This window comes from Oncorhynchus mykiss, chromosome 10 (genome assembly GCF_013265735.2).
Source record: "Oncorhynchus mykiss isolate Arlee chromosome 10, USDA_OmykA_1.1, whole genome shotgun sequence".
NCBI lineage: Eukaryota > Metazoa > Chordata > Actinopteri > Salmoniformes > Salmonidae > Oncorhynchus > Oncorhynchus mykiss.
The window spans coordinates 6532876-6548021 of NC_048574.1; positions in this window are offsets into that span (position 1 = coordinate 6532876).

Sequence of the window (15146 nt, forward strand, 5' to 3'; positions counted from 1 at the left end):
GGTTAGGGTGGTGGTTAAGGGCTAGGGTGGTGGTTAAAGGCTAGGGTGGTGGTTAAGGGCTAGGATAGTGGTTAAGGTTTAGGGTTAGGGTGGTGGTTAAGGGTTAGGGTGGTGGTTAAGGGCTAGGGTGGTGGTTGGGGTTAGGGTGGTAGTTAAGGGTCAGGGTGGTGGTTAAGGGTTAGGGTGGTGGTTAAGCGTTAGGGTGGTGGTTAAGGGTTAGAGTGGTGGTTAAGGGTTAGGGTGGTGGTTAATGGTTAGGGTGGTGGTTAAGCGTTAGGGTGGTGGTTAAGGGTTAGAGTGGTGGTTAAGCGTTAGGGTGGTGGTTAAGGGTTAGGGTGGTGGTTAAGGGTTAGGGTGGTGGTTAAGGGTTAGGGTTAGGGTGGTGGTTAAGGGTTAGGGTGGTGGTTAAGGGTTAGGGTGGTGGTTAAGGGTTAGGGTGGTGGTTAAGGGTTAGGGTGGTGGTTAAGGGTTAGGGTGGTGGTTAAGGGTTAGGGTGGTGGTTAAGGGTTAGGGTTAGGGTGGTGGTTAAGGGTTAGGGTGGTGGTTAAGGGTTAGGGTGGTGGTTAAGGGTTAGGGTGGTGGTTAAGGGTTATGGTGGTGGTTAAGGGTTAGGGTGGTGGTTAAGGGTTAGGGTGGTGGTTAGGGTTAGGGTGGTGGTTAAGGGTTAGGGTGGTGGTTAAGGGTTATGGTGGTTGTTAAGGGTTAGGGTGGTGGTTAAGGGTTAGGGTTAGGGTGGTGGTTAAGGGTTAGGGTGGTGGTTAAGGGTTAGGGTGGTGGTTAAGGGTTAGGGTTAGGGTGGTGGTTAAGGGTTAGGGTGGTGGTTAAGGGTTAGGGTGGTGGTTAAGGGTTAGGGTGGTGGTTAAGGGTTAGGGTGGTGGTTAAGGGTTAGGGTTAGGGTGGTGGTTAAGGGTTAGGGTGGTGGTTAAGGGTTAGGGTGGTGGTTAAGGGTTATGGTGGTGGTTAAGGGTTAGGGTGGTGGTTAAGGGTTATGGTGGTGGTTAAGGGTTAGGGTGGTGGTTAAGGGTTAGGGTGGTGGTTAGGGTTAGGGTGGTGGTTAAGGGTTAGGGTGGTGGTTAAGGGTTATGGTGGTGGTTAAGGGTTAGGGTGGTGGTTAAGGGTTAGGGTGGTGGTTAAGGGTGTGGGTGGTGGTTAAGGGTTAGGGTGGTGGTTAAGGGCTAGGGTGGTGGTTAAGGGTTAGGGTGGTGGTTAAGGGTTAGGGGTAGGGTGGTGGTTAAGGGTTAGGGTGGTGGTTAAGGGCTAGGGTGGTGGTTAAGGGCTAGGGTGGTGGTTAAGGGTTAGGGTGGTGGTTAAGGGTTAGGGTTAGGGTGGTATTTAAGGGTTAGGGTTAGGGTGGTGGTTAAGGGCTAGGGTGGTGGTTAAGGGCTAGGGTGGTGGTTAAGGGTTAGGGTTAGGGTGGTGGTTAAGGGTTAGGGTGGTGGTTAAGGGTTAGGGTGGTGGTTAAGGGTTAGGGTGGTGGTTAAGGGTTAGGGTGGTGGTTAAGGGTTAGGGTTAGGGTGGTGGTTAAGGGCTAGGGTGGTGGTTAAGGGCTAGGGTTAGGGTGGTGGTTAAGGGTTAGGGTGGTGGTTAAGGGTTAGGGTGGTGGTTAAGGGTTAGGGTTAGGGTGGTGGTTAAGGGCTAGGGTGGTGGTTAAGGGCTAGGGTTAGGGTGGTGGTTAAGGGTTAGGGTGGTGGTAAAGGGTTAGGGTGGTGGTTAAGGGTTAGGGTGGTGGTTAAGGGTGTGGGTGATGGTTAAGGGTTAGGGTGGTGGTTAAGGGCTAGGGTGGTGGTTAAGGGTTAGGGTGGTGGTTAAGGGTTAGGGTTAGGGTGGTGGTTAAGGGTTAGGGTGGTGGTTAAGGGTTAGGGTTAGGGTGGTGGTTAAGGGCTAGGGTGGTGGTTAAAGGCTAGGGTGGTGGTTAAGGGCTAGGGTGGTGGTTAAGGGTTAGGGTGGTGGTTAAGGGTTAGGGTGGTGGTTAAGGGTTAGGGTGGTGGTTAAGGGTTAGGGTGGTGGTTAAGGGTTAGGGTGGTGGTTAAGGGTTAGGGTGGTGGTTAAGGGTTATGGTGGTGGTTAAGGGTTAGGGTGGTGGGTAAGGGTTATGGTGGTGGTTAAGGGTTAGGGTGGTGGTTAAGGGTTAGGGTGGTGGTTAGGGTTAGGGTGGTGGTTAAGGGTTAGGGTGGTGGTTAAGGGTTATGGTGGTGGTTAAGGGTTAGGGTGGTGGTTAAGGGTTAGGGTGGTGGTTAAGGGTTAGGGTGGTGGTTAAGGGTTAGGGTGGTGGTTAAGGGTTAGGGTGGTGGTTAAGGGTTATGGTGGTGGTTAAGGGTTAGGGTGGTGGTTAAGGGTTATGGTGGTGGTTAAGGGTTAGGGTGGTGGTTAAGGGTTAGGGTGGTGGTTAGGGTTAGGGTGGTGGTTAAGGGTTAGGGTGGTGGTTAAGGGTTATGGTGGTGGTTAAGGGTTAGGGTGGTGGTTAAGGGTTAGGGTGGTGGTTAAGGGTGTGGGTGGTGGTTAAGGGTTAGGGTGGTGGTTAAGGGCTAGGGTGGTGGTTAAGGGTTAGGGTGGTGGTTAAGGGTTAGGGGTAGGGTGGTGGTTAAGGGTTAGGGTGGTGGTTAAGGGCTAGGGTGGTGGTTAAGGGTTAGGGTGGTGGTTAAGGGTTAGGGTTAGGGTGGTATTTAAGGGTTAGGGTGGTGGTTAAGGGCTAGGGTGGTGGTTAAGGGCTAGGGTGGTGGTTAAGGGTTAGGGTTAGGGTGGTGGTTAAGGGTTAGGGTGGTGGTTAAGGGTTAGGGTGGTGGTTAAGGGTTAGGGTGGTGGTTAAGGGTTAGGGTGGTGGTTAAGGGTTAGGGTTAGGGTGGTGGTTAAGGGCTAGGGTGGTGGTTAAGGGCTAGGGTTAGGGTGGTGGTTAAGGGTTAGGGTGGTGGTTAAGGGTTAGGGTGGTGGTTAAGGGTTAGGGTTAGGGTGGTGGTTAAGGGCTAGGGTGGTGGTTAAGGTCTAGGGTTAGGGTGGTGGTTAAGGGTTAGGGTGGTGGTAAAGGGTTAGGGTGGTGGTTAAGGGTTAGGGTGGTGGTTAAGGGTGTGGGTGATGGTTAAGGGTTAGGGTGGTGGTTAAGGGCTAGGGTGGTGGTTAAGGGTTAGGGTGGTGGTTAAGGGTTAGGGTTAGGGTGGTGGTTAAGGGTTAGGGTGGTGGTTAAGGGTTAGGGTTAGGGTGGTGGTTAAGGGCTAGGGTGGTGGTTAAAGGCTAGGGTGGTGGTTAAGGGCTAGGATAGTGGTTAAGGTTTAGGGTTAGGGTGGTGGTTAAGGGTTAGGGTGGTGGTTAAGGGCTAGGGTGGTGGTTGGGGTTAGGGTGGTAGTTAAGGGTCAGGGTGGTGGTTAAGGGTTAGGGTGGTGGTTAAGCGTTAGGGTGGTGGTTAAGGGTTAGGGTGGTGGTTAAGGGTTAGGGGTAGGGTGGTGGTTAAGGGTTAGGGTGGTGGTTAAGGGCTAGGGTGGTGGTTAAGGGCTAGGGTGGTGGTTAAGGGTTAGGGTGGTGGTTAAGGGTTAGGGTTAGGGTGGTATTTAAGGGTTAGGGTTAGGGTGGTGGTTAAGGGCTAGGGTGGTGGTTAAGGGCTAGGGTGGTGGTTAAGGGTTAGGGTTAGGGTGGTGGTTAAGGGTTAGGGTGGTGGTTAAGGGTTAGGGTGGTGGTTAAGGGTTAGGGTGGTGGTTAAGGGTTAGGGTGGTGGTTAAGGGTTAGGGTTAGGGTGGTGGTTAAGGGCTAGGGTGGTGGTTAAGGGCTAGGGTTAGGGTGGTGGTTAAGGGTTAGGGTGGTGGTTAAGGGTTAGGGTGGTGGTTAAGGGTTAGGGTTAGGGTGGTGGTTAAGGGCTAGGGTGGTGGTTAAGGGCTAGGGTTAGGGTGGTGGTTAAGGGTTAGGGTGGTGGTAAAGGGTTAGGGTGGTGGTTAAGGGTTAGGGTGGTGGTTAAGGGTGTGGGTGATGGTTAAGGGTTAGGGTGGTGGTTAAGGGCTAGGGTGGTGGTTAAGGGTTAGGGTGGTGGTTAAGGGTTAGGGTTAGGGTGGTGGTTAAGGGTTAGGGTGGTGGTTAAGGGTTAGGGTTAGGGTGGTGGTTAAGGGCTAGGGTGGTGGTTAAAGGCTAGGGTGGTGGTTAAGGGCTAGGGTGGTGGTTAAGGGTTAGGGTGGTGGTTAAGGGTTAGGGTGGTGGTTAAGGGTTAGGGTGGTGGTTAAGGGTTAGGGTGGTGGTTAAGGGTTAGGGTGGTGGTTAAGGGTTAGGGTGGTGGTTAAGGGTTATGGTGGTGGTTAAGGGTTAGGGTGGTGGGTAAGGGTTATGGTGGTGGTTAAGGGTTAGGGTGGTGGTTAAGGGTTAGGGTGGTGGTTAGGGTTAGGGTGGTGGTTAAGGGTTAGGGTGGTGGTTAAGGGTTATGGTGGTGGTTAAGGGTTAGGGTGGTGGTTAAGGGTTAGGGTGGTGGTTAAGGGTTAGGGTGGTGGTTAAGGGTTAGGGTGGTGGTTAAGGGTTAGGGTGGTGGTTAAGGGTTATGGTGGTGGTTAAGGGTTAGGGTGGTGGTTAAGGGTTATGGTGGTGGTTAAGGGTTAGGGTGGTGGTTAAGGGTTAGGGTGGTGGTTAGGGTTAGGGTGGTGGTTAAGGGTTAGGGTGGTGGTTAAGGGTTATGGTGGTGGTTAAGGGTTAGGGTGGTGGTTAAGGGTTAGGGTGGTGGTTAAGGGTGTGGGTGGTGGTTAAGGGTTAGGGTGGTGGTTAAGGGCTAGGGTGGTGGTTAAGGGTTAGGGTGGTGGTTAAGGGTTAGGGGTAGGGTGGTGGTTAAGGGTTAGGGTGGTGGTTAAGGGCTAGGGTGGTGGTTAAGGGTTAGGGTGGTGGTTAAGGGTTAGGGTTAGGGTGGTATTTAAGGGTTAGGGTGGTGGTTAAGGGCTAGGGTGGTGGTTAAGGGCTAGGGTGGTGGTTAAGGGTTAGGGTTAGGGTGGTGGTTAAGGGTTAGGGTGGTGGTTAAGGGTTAGGGTGGTGGTTAAGGGTTAGGGTGGTGGTTAAGGGTTAGGGTGGTGGTTAAGGGTTAGGGTTAGGGTGGTGGTTAAGGGCTAGGGTGGTGGTTAAGGGCTAGGGTTAGGGTGGTGGTTAAGGGTTAGGGTGGTGGTTAAGGGTTAGGGTGGTGGTTAAGGGTTAGGGTTAGGGTGGTGGTTAAGGGCTAGGGTGGTGGTTAAGGTCTAGGGTTAGGGTGGTGGTTAAGGGTTAGGGTGGTGGTAAAGGGTTAGGGTGGTGGTTAAGGGTTAGGGTGGTGGTTAAGGGTGTGGGTGATGGTTAAGGGTTAGGGTGGTGGTTAAGGGCTAGGGTGGTGGTTAAGGGTTAGGGTGGTGGTTAAGGGTTAGGGTTAGGGTGGTGGTTAAGGGTTAGGGTGGTGGTTAAGGGTTAGGGTTAGGGTGGTGGTTAAGGGCTAGGGTGGTGGTTAAAGGCTAGGGTGGTGGTTAAGGGCTAGGATAGTGGTTAAGGTTTAGGGTTAGGGTGGTGGTTAAGGGTTAGGGTGGTGGTTAAGGGCTAGGGTGGTGGTTGGGGTTAGGGTGGTAGTTAAGGGTCAGGGTGGTGGTTAAGGGTTAGGGTGGTGGTTAAGCGTTAGGGTGGTGGTTAAGGGTTAGAGTGGTGGTTAAGGGTTAGGGTGGTGGTTAATGGTTAGGGTGGTGGTTAAGCGTTAGGGTGGTGGTTAAGGGTTAGAGTGGTGGTTAAGCGTTAGGGTGGTGGTTAAGGGTTAGGTGGTGGTTAAGGGTTAGGGTGGTGGTTAAGGGTTAGGGTTAGGGTGGTGGTTAAGGGTTAGGGTGGTGGTTAAGGGTTAGGGTGGTGGTTAAGGGTTAGGGTGGTGGTTAAGGGTTAGGGTGGTGGTTAAGGGTTAGGGTGGTTAGGGTTAGGGTGGTGGTTAAGGGTTAGGGTGGTGGTTAAGGGTTAGGGTGGTGGTTAAGGGTTAGGGTTAGGGTGGTGGTTAAGGGTTAGGGTGGTGGTTAAGGGTTAGGGTGGTGGTTAAGGGTTAGGGTGGTGGTTAAGGGTTATGGTGGTGGTTAAGGGTTAGGGTGGTGGTTAAGGGTTAGGGTGGTGGTTAGGGTTAGGGTGGTGGTTAAGGGTTAGGGTGGTGGTTAAGGGTTATGGTGGTTGTTAAGGGTTAGGGTGGTGGTTAAGGGTTAGGGTTAGGGTGGTGGTTAAGGGTTAGGGTGGTGGTTAAGGGTTAGTGTGGTGGTTAAGGGTTAGGGTTAGGGTGGTGGTTAAGGGTTAGGGTGGTGGTTAAGGGTTAGAGTGGTGCTTAAGGGTTAGGGTGGTGGTTAAGGGTGTGGGTGGTGGTTAAGGGTTAGGGTGGTGGTTAAGGGCTAGGGTGGTGGTTAAGGGTTAGGGTGGTGGTTAAGGGTTAGGGTTAGGGTGGTATTTAAGGGTTAGGGTTAGGGTGGTGGTTAAGGGCTAGGGTGGTGGTTAAGGGCTAGGGTTAGGGTGGTGGTTAAGGGTTAGGGTGGTGGTTAAGGGTTAGGGTGGTGGTTAAGGGTTAGGGTGATGTTTAAGGGTTAGGGTGGTGGTAAAGGGTTAGGGTGGTGGTTAAGGGTTAGGGTGGTGGTTAAGGGTTAGGGTGGTGGTTAAGGGTGTGGGTGATGGTTAAGGGTTAGGGTGGTGGTTAAGGGCTAGGGTGGTGGTTAAGGGTTAGGATGGTGGTTAAGGGTTAGGGTTAGGGTGGTGGTTAAGGGTTAGGGTGGTGGTTAAGGGTGTGGGTGATGGTTAAGGGCTAGGGTGGTGGTTAAGGGCTAGGGTTAGGGTGGTGGTTAAGGGTTAGGGTGGTGGTTAAGGGTTAGGGTGGTGGTTAAGGGTTAGGGTGGTGGTTAAGGGTTAGGGTGATGTTTAAGGGTTAGGGTGGTGGTAAAGGGTTAGGGTGGTGGTTAAGGGTTAGGGTTAGGGTGGTAGTTAAGGGTTAGGGTTAGGGTGGTGGTTAAGGGTTAGGGTGATGTTTAAGGGTTAGGGTGGTGGTAAAGGGTTAGGGTGGTGGTTAAGGGTTAGGGTTAGGGTGGTAGTTAAGGGTTAGGGTTAGGGTGGTGGTTAAGGGTTAGGGTGGTGGTTAAGGGTTAGGGTGGTGGTTAAGGGTTAGGGTGGTAGTTAAGGGTTAGGGTGGTGGTTAAGGGTTAGGGTGATGGTTAAGGTTTAGGGTGGTGGTTAAGGGTGTGGGTGATGGTTAAGGGTTAGGGTGGTGGTTAAGGGTTAGGGTGGTGGTTAAGGGTTAGGGTGGTGGTTAAGGGTTAGGGTGGTGGTTAAGGGTTAGGGTGGTGGTTAAGGGTTAGGGTGGTGGTTAAGGGTTAGGGTGGTTAAGGGTTAGGGTGGTGGTTAAGGGTGGTGGTTAAGGGTTAGGGTTAGGGTTAAGGGTTAGGGTGGTGGTTAAGGGTTAGGGTTAGGGTTAAGGGCTAGGGTGGTGTTTAAGGGCTAGGGTGGTGGTTAAGGGTTAGGGTGGTGGTTAAGGGTTAGAGTGGTGGTTAAGCGTTAGGGTGGTGGTTAAGGGTTAGGGTGGTGGTTAAGGGTTAGGGTGGTGGTTAAGGGTTAGGGTTAGGGTGGTGGTTAAGGGTTAGGGTGGTGGTTAAGGGTTAGGGTGGTGGTTAAGGGTTAGGGTGGTGGTTAAGGGTTAGGGTGGTGGTTAAGGGTTAGGGTGGTGGTTAAGGGTTAGGGTTAGGGTGGTGGTTAAGGGTTAGGGTGGTGGTTAAGGGTTAGGGTGGTGGTTAAGGGTTAGGGTGGTGGTTAAGGGTTATGGTGGTGGTTAAGGGTTAGGGTGGTGGTTAAGGGTTAGGGTGGTGGTTAGGGTTAGGCTGGTGGTTAAGGGTTAGGGTGGTGGTTAAGGGTTATGGTGGTGGTTAAGGGTTAGGGTGGTGGTTAAGGGTTAGGGTTAGGGTGGTGGTTAAGGGTTAGGGTGGTGGTTAAGGGTTAGTGTTGTGGTTAAGGGTTAGGGTGGTGGTTAAGGGTTAGGGTTAGGGTGGTGGTTAAGGGTTAGGGTGGTGGTTAAGGGTTAGAGTGGTGCTTAAGGGTTAGGGTGGTGGTTAAGGGTGTGGGTGGTGGTTAAGGGTTAGGGTGGTGGTTAAGGGCTAGGGTGGTGGTTAAGGTTTAGGGTGGTGGTTAAGGGTTAGGGTTAGGGTGGTATTTAAGGGTTAGGGTTAGGGTGGTGGTTAAGGGCTAGGGTGGTGGTTAAGGGCTAGGGTTAGGGTGGTGGTTAAGGGTTAGGGTGGTGGTTAAGGGTTAGGGTGGTGGTTAAGGGTTAGGGTGATGTTTAAGGGTTAGGGTGGTGGTAAAGGGTTAGGGTGGTGGTTAAGGGTTAGGGTGGTGGTTAAGGGTTATGGTGGTGGTTAAGGGTGTGGGTGATGGTTAAGGGTTAGGGTGGTGGTTAAGGGCTAGGGTGGTGGTTAAGGGTTAGGGTGGTGGTTAAGGGTTAGGGTTAGGGTGGTGGTTAAGGGTTAGGGTGGTGGTTAAGGGTGTGGGTGATGGTTAAGGGCTAGGGTGGTGGTTAAGGGCTAGGGTTAGGGTGGTGGTTAAGGGTTAGGGTGGTGGTTAAGGGTTAGGGTGGTGGTTAAGGGTTAGGGTGGTGGTTAAGGGTTAGGGTGATGTTTAAGGGTTAGGGTGGTGGTAAAGTGTTAGGGTGGTGGTTAAGGGTTAGGGTTAGGGTGGTAGTTAAGGGTTAGGGTTAGGGTGGTGGTTAAGGGTTAGGGTGATGTTTAAGGGTTAGGGTGGTGGTAAAGGGTTAGGGTGGTGGTTAAGGGTTAGGGTTAGGGTGGTAGTTAAGGGTTAGGGTTAGGGTGGTGGTTAAGGGTTAGGGTGGTGGTTAAGGGTTAGGGTGGTGGTTAAGGGTTAGGGTGGTAGTTAAGGGTTAGGGTGGTGGTTAAGGGTTAGGGTGATGGTTAAGGTTTAGGGTGGTGGTTAAGGGTGTGGGTGATGGTTAAGGGTTAGGGTGGTGGTTAAGGGTTAGGGTGGTGGCTAAGGGTTAGGGTGGTGGTTAAGGGTTAGGGTGGTGGTTAAGGGTTAGGGTGGTGGTTAAGGGTTAGGGTGGTTAAGGGTTAGGGTGGTGGTTAAGGGTGGTGGTTAAGGGTTAGGGTTAGGGTTAAGGGTTAGGGTGGTGGTTAAGGGTTAGGGTTAGGGTTAAGGGCTAGGGTGGTGTTTAAGGGCTAGGGTGGTGGTTAAGGGTTAGGGTGGTGGTTAAGGGTTAAGGTGGTGGTTAAGGGTTAGAGTGGTGGTTAAGGGTTAGGGTGGTGGTTAAGGGTTAGGGTGGTGGTTAAGGGCTAGGGTGGTGGTTAAGGGTTAGGGTGGTGGTTAAGGGTTAGGGTGGTGGTTAAGGGCTAGGGTGGTGGTTAAGGGTTAGGGTGGTGGTTAAGGGTTAGGGTGGTGGTTAAGGGCTAGGGTGGTGGTTAAGGTTTAGGGTGGTGGTTAAGGGTTAGGGTGGTGGTTAAGGGTTAGAGTGGTGGTTAAGGGTTAGGGTGGTGGTTAAGGGTTAGGGTGGTGGTTAAGGGCTAGGGTGGTGGTTAAGGGTTAGGGTGGTGGTTAAGGGTTAGGGTGGTGGTTAAGGGTTAGGGTTAGGGTGGTGGTTAAGGGTTAGGGTTAGGGTGGTGGTTAAGGGTTAGGGTGGTGGTTAAGGGTGTGGGTGATGGTTAAGGGCTAGGGTGGTGGTTAAGGGCTAGGGTTAGGGTGGTGGTTAAGGGTTAGGGTGGTGGTTAAGGGTTAGGGTGGTGGTTAAGGGTTAGGGTGGTGGTTAAGGGTTAGGGTGGTGGTTAAGGGTTAGGGTGATGTTTAAGGGTTAGGGTGGTGGTAAAGGGTTAGGTTGGTGGTTAAGGGTTAGGGTTAGGGTGGTAGTTAAGGGTTAGGGTTAGGGTGGTGGTTAAGGGTTAGGGTGATGTTTAAGGGTTAGGGTGGTGGTAAAGGGTTAGGGTGGTGGTAAAGGGTTAGGGTGGTGGTTAAGGGTTAGGGTTAGGGTGGTAGTTAAGGGTTAGGGTTAGGGTGGTGGTTAAGGGTTAGGGTGGTGGTTAAGGGTTAGGGTGGTGGTTAAGGGTTAGGGTGGTAGTTAAGGGTTAGGGTGGTGGTTAAGGGTTAGGGTGATGGTTAAGGTTTAGGGTGGTGGTTAAGGGTGTGGGTGATGGTTAAGGGTTAGGGTGGTGGTTAAGGGTTAGGGTGGTGGTTAAGGGTTAGGGTGGTGGTTAAGGGTTAGGGTGGTGGTTAAGGGTTAGGGTGGTGGTTAAGGGTTAGGGTGGTTAAGGGTTAGGGTGGTGGTTAAGGGTGGTGGTTAAGGGTTAGGGTTAGGGTTAAGGGTTAGGGTGGTGGTTAAGGGTTAGGGTTAGGGTTAAGGGCTAGGGTGGTGTTTAAGGGCTAGGGTGGTGGTTAAGGGTTAGGGTGGTGGTTAAGGGTTAAGGTGGTGGTTAAGGGTTAGAGTGGTGGTTAAGGGTTAGGGTGGTGGTTAAGGGTTAGGGTGGTGGTTAAGGGCTAGGGTGGTGGTTAAGGGTTAGGGTGGTGGTTAAGGGTTAGGGTGGTGGTTAAGGGTTAGGGTGGTGGTTAAGGGCTAGGGTGGTGGTTAAGGGTTAGGGTGGTGGTTAAGGGTTAGGGTGGTGGTTAAGGGCTAGGGTGGTGGTTAAGGTTTAGGGTGGTGGTTAAGGGTTAGGGTGGTGGTTAAGGGTTAGAGTGGTGGTTAAGGGTTAGGGTGGTGGTTAAGGGTTAGGGTGGTGGTTAAGGGCTAGGGTGGTGGTTAAGGGTTAGGGTGTTGGTTAAGGGTTAGGGTGGTGGTTAAGGGTTAGGGTTAGGGTGGTGGTTAAGGGTTAGGGTGGTGGTTAAGGGTTAGGGTGGTGGTTAAGGGTTAGGGTGGTGGTTAAGGGTTAGGGTGGTGGTTAAGGGTTAGGGTTAGGGTGGTGGTTAAGGGCTAGGGTGATGGTTAAGGGTTAGGGTGGTGGTTAAGGGCTAGGGTGGTGGTTAAGGGTTAAGGTGGTGGTTAAGGGTTAGAGTGGTGGTTAAGGGTTAGGGTGGTGGTTAAGGGTTAGGGTGGAGGTTAAGGGTTAGGGTGGTGGTTAAGGGTTAGGGTGGTGCTTAAGGGTTAGGGTGGTGGTTAAGGGTTAGGGTGGTGGTTAAGGGTTAGGGTTAGGGTGGTGGTTAAGGGCTAGGGTGATGGTTAAGGGTTAGGGTGGTGGTTACTAGGGTGGTGGTTAAGGGTTAGGGTTAGGGTGGTGGTTAAGGGCTAGGGTGGTGGTTAAGGGTTAGGGTGGTGGTTAAGGTTTAGGGTGGTGGTTAAGGGTTAGGGTGGTGGTTAAGGGTTAGGGTGGTGGTTAAGGGTTAGGGTGGTGGTTAAGGGTTAGGTTGGTGGTTAAGGGTTAGGGTTAGGGTGGTGGTTAAGGGTTAGGGTTAGGGTGGTGGTTAAGGGTTAGGGTGGTGGTTAAGGGTTAGGGTGGTGGTTAAGGGTTAGGGTGGTGGTTAAGGGTTAGGGTGGTGGTTAAGGGTTAGGGTGGTGGTTAAGGGTTATGGTGGTGGTTAAGGGTTAGGGTGGTGGTTAAGGGTTAGGGTGGTGGTTAGGGTTAGGGTGGTGGTTAAGGGTTAGGGTGGTGGTTAAGGGTTATGGTGGTGGTTAAGGGTTAGGGTGGTGGTTAAGGGTTAGGGTGGTGGTTAAGGGTGTGGTTGGTGGTTAAGGGTTAGGGTGGTGGTTAAGGGCTAGGGTGGTGGTTAAGGGTTAGGGTGGTGGTTAAGGGTTAGGGTTAGGGTGGTATTTAAGGGTTAGGGTTAGGGTGGTGGTTAAGGGCTAGGGTGGTGGTTAAGGGTTAGGGTTAGGGTGGTGGTTAAGGGTTAGGGTGGTGGTTAAGGGTTAGGGTGGTGGTTAAGGGTTAGGGTGGTGGTTAAGGGTTAGGGTGGTGGTTAAGGGTTAGGGTTAGGGTGGTGGTTAAGGGCCAGGGTGGTGGTTAAGGGCTAGGGTTAGGGTGGTGGTTAAGGGTTAGGGTGGTGGTTAAGGGTTAGGGTTAGGGTGGTGGTTAAGGGCTAGGGTGGTGGTTAAGGGCTAGGGTTAGGTGGTGGTTAAGGGTTAGGGTGGTGGTAAAGGGTTAGGGTGGTGGTTAAGGGTTAGGGTGGTGGTTAAGGGTGTGGGTGATGGTTAAGGGTTAGGGTGGTGGTTAAGGGCTAGGGTGGTGGTTAAGGGTTAGGGTGGTGGTTAAGGGTTAGGGTTAGGGTGGTGGTTAAGGGTTAGGGTGGTGGTTAAGGGTTAGGGTTAGGGTGGTGGTTAAGGGCAAGGGTGGTGGTTAAAGGCTAGGGTGGTGGTTAAGGGCTAGGATAGTGGTTAAGGTTTAGGGTTAGGGTGGTGGTTAAGGGTTAGGGTGGTGGTTAAGGGCTAGGGTGGTGGTTGGGGTTAGGGTGGTAGTTAAGGGTCAGGGTGGTGGTTAAGGGTTAGGGTGGTGGTTAAGCGTTAGGGTGGTGGTTAAGGGTTAGAGTGGTGGTTAAGGGTTAGGGTGGTGGTTAATGGTTAGGGTGGTGGTTAAGCGTTAGGGTGGTGGTTAAGGGTTAGAGTGGTGGTTAAGCGTTAGGGTGGTGGTTAAGGGTTAGGGTGGTGGTTAAGGGTTAGGGTGGTGGTTAAGGGTTAGGGTTAGGGTGGTGGTTAAGGGTTAGGGTGGTGGTTAAGGGTTAGGGTGGTGGTTAAGGGTTAGGGTGGTGGTTAAGGGTTAGGGTGGTGGTTAAGGGTTAGGGTGGTGGTTAAGGGTTAGGGTTAGGGTGGTGGTTAAGGGTTAGGGTGGTGGTTAAGGGTTAGGGTGGTGGTTAAGGGTTATGGTGGTGGTTAAGGGTTAGGGTGGTGGTTAAGGGTTAGGGTGGTGGTTAGGGTTAGGGTGGTGGTTAAGGGTTAGGGTGGTGGTTAAGGGTTATGGTGGTGGTTAAGGGTTAGGGTGGTGGTTAAGGGTTAGGGTTAGGGTGGTGGTTAAGGGTTAGGGTGGTGGTTAAGGGTTAGGGTGGTGGTTAAGGGTTAGGGTGGTGGTTAAGGGTTAGGGTTAGGGTGGTGGTTAAGGGTTAGGGTGGTGGTTAAGGGTTAGAGTGGTGGTTAAGGGTTAGGGTGGTGGTTAAGGGTGTGGGTGGTGGTTAAGGGTTAGGGTGGTGGTTAAGGGCTAGGGTGGTGGTTAAGGGTTAGGGTGGTGGTTAAGGGTTAGGGTTAGGGTGGTATTTAAGGGTTAGGGTTAGGTTGGTGGTTAAGGGCTAGGGTGGTGGTTAAGGGCTAGGGTTAGGGTGGTGGTTAAGGGTTAGGGTGGTGGTTAAGGGTTAGGGTGGTGGTTAAGGGTTAGGGTGATGTTTAAGGGTTAGGGTGGTGGTAAAGGGTTAGGGTGGTGGTTAAGGGTTAGGGTGGTGGTTAAGGGTGTGGGTGATGGTTAAGGGTTAGGGTGGTGGTTAAGGGCTAGGGTGGTGGTTAAGGGTTAGGGTGGTGGTTAAGGGTTAGGGTTAGGGTGGTGGTTAAGGGTTAGGGTGGTGGTTAAGGGTGTGGGTGATGTTTAAGGGCTAGGGTGGTGGTTAAGGGCTAGGGTTAGGGTGGTGGTTAAGGGTTAGGGTGGTGGTTAAGGGCTAGGGTGGTGGTTAAGGGTTAGGGTTAGGGTGGTGGTTAAGGGTTAGGGTGGTGGTTAAGGGCTAGGGTGGTGGTTAAGGGTTAGGGTGGTGGTTAAGGGTTAGGGTGGTGGTTAAGGGTTAGGGTGATGTTTAAGGGTTAGGGTGGTGGTAAAGGGTTAGGGTGGTGGTTAAGGGTTAGGGTTAGGGTGGTAGTTAAGGGTTAGGGTTAGGGTGGTGGTTAAGGGCTAGGGTGGTGGTTAAGGGCTAGGGTTAGGGTGGTGGTTAAGGGTTAGGGTTAGGGTGGTGGTTAAGGGTTAGGGTGATGTTTAAGGGTTAGGGTGGTGGTAAAGGGTTAGGGTGGTGGTTAAGGGTTAGGGTTAGGGTGGTAGTTAAGGGTTAGGGTTAGGGTGGTGGTTAAGGGTTAGGGTGGTGGTTAAGGGTTAGGGTGGTGGTTAAGGGTTAGGGTGGTAGTTAAGGGTTAGGGTGGTGGTTAAGGGTTAGGGTGATGGTTAAGGTTTAGGGTGGTGGTTAAGGGTGTGGGTGATGGTTAAGGGTTAGGGTGGTGGTTAAGGGTTAGGGTGGTGGTTAAGGGTTAGGGTGGTGGTTAAGGGTTAGGGTGGTGGTTAAGGGTTAGGGTGGTGGTTAAGGGTTAGGGTGGTGGTTAAGGGTTAGGGTGGTTAAGGGTTAGGGTGGTGGTTAAGGGTGGTGGTTAAGGGTTAGGGTTAAGGGTTAGGGTGGTGGTTAAGGGTTAGGGTTAGGGTTAAGGGCTAGGGTGGTGTTTAAGGGCTAGGGTGATGGTTAAGGGTTAGGGTGGTGGTTAAGGGTTAAGGTGGTGGTTAAGGGTTAGAGTGGTGGTTAAGGGTTAGGGTGGTGGTTAAGGGTTAGGGTGGTGGTTAAGGGTTAGGGTGGTATTTAAGGGTTAGGGTTAGGGTGGTGGTTAAGGGTTAGGGTGGTGGTTAAGGGTTAGGGTGGTGGTTAAGGGTTAGGGTGGTGGTTAAGGGTTAGGGTTAGGGTGGTGGTTAAGGGCTAGGGTGATGGTTAAGGGTTAGGGTGGTGGTTAAGGGCTAGGGTGGTGGTTAAGGGTTAAGGTGGTGGTTAAGGGTTAGAGTGGTGGTTAAGGGTTAGGGTGGTGGTTAAGGGTTAGGGTGGAGGTTAAGGGTTAGGGTGGTGGTTAAGGGTTAGGGTGGTGATTAAGGGTTAGGGTGGTGGTTAAGGGTTAGGGTTAGGGTGGTGGTTAAGGGTTAGGGTGGTGGTTAAGGGTGTGGGTGGTGGTTAAGGGTTAGGGTTAGGGTGGTGGTTAAGGGTTAGGGTGGTGGTTAAGGGTTAGGGTGGTGGTTAAGAGTTAGGGTGGTGGTTAAGGGTTAGGGTGGTGGTTAAGGGTTAGGGTGGTGGTCAAGGGTTAGGGTTAGGGTGGTGGTTAAGGGTTAGGGTGGTGGTTAAGGGTTAGGGTGGTGGTTAAGGGTTAGGGTTAGGGTGGTGGTTAAGGGTTAGGGTGGTGGTTAAGGGCTAGGGTGGTGGTTAAGGGTTAGGGTGGTGGTTAAGGGTTAAGTGTTAGGGTGGTGGTTAAGGGTTAGGGGGGTGTTTAAGGGTTAGGGTGGTGGTTAAGTGTTAGGGTGGTGGTTAAGGGTTAG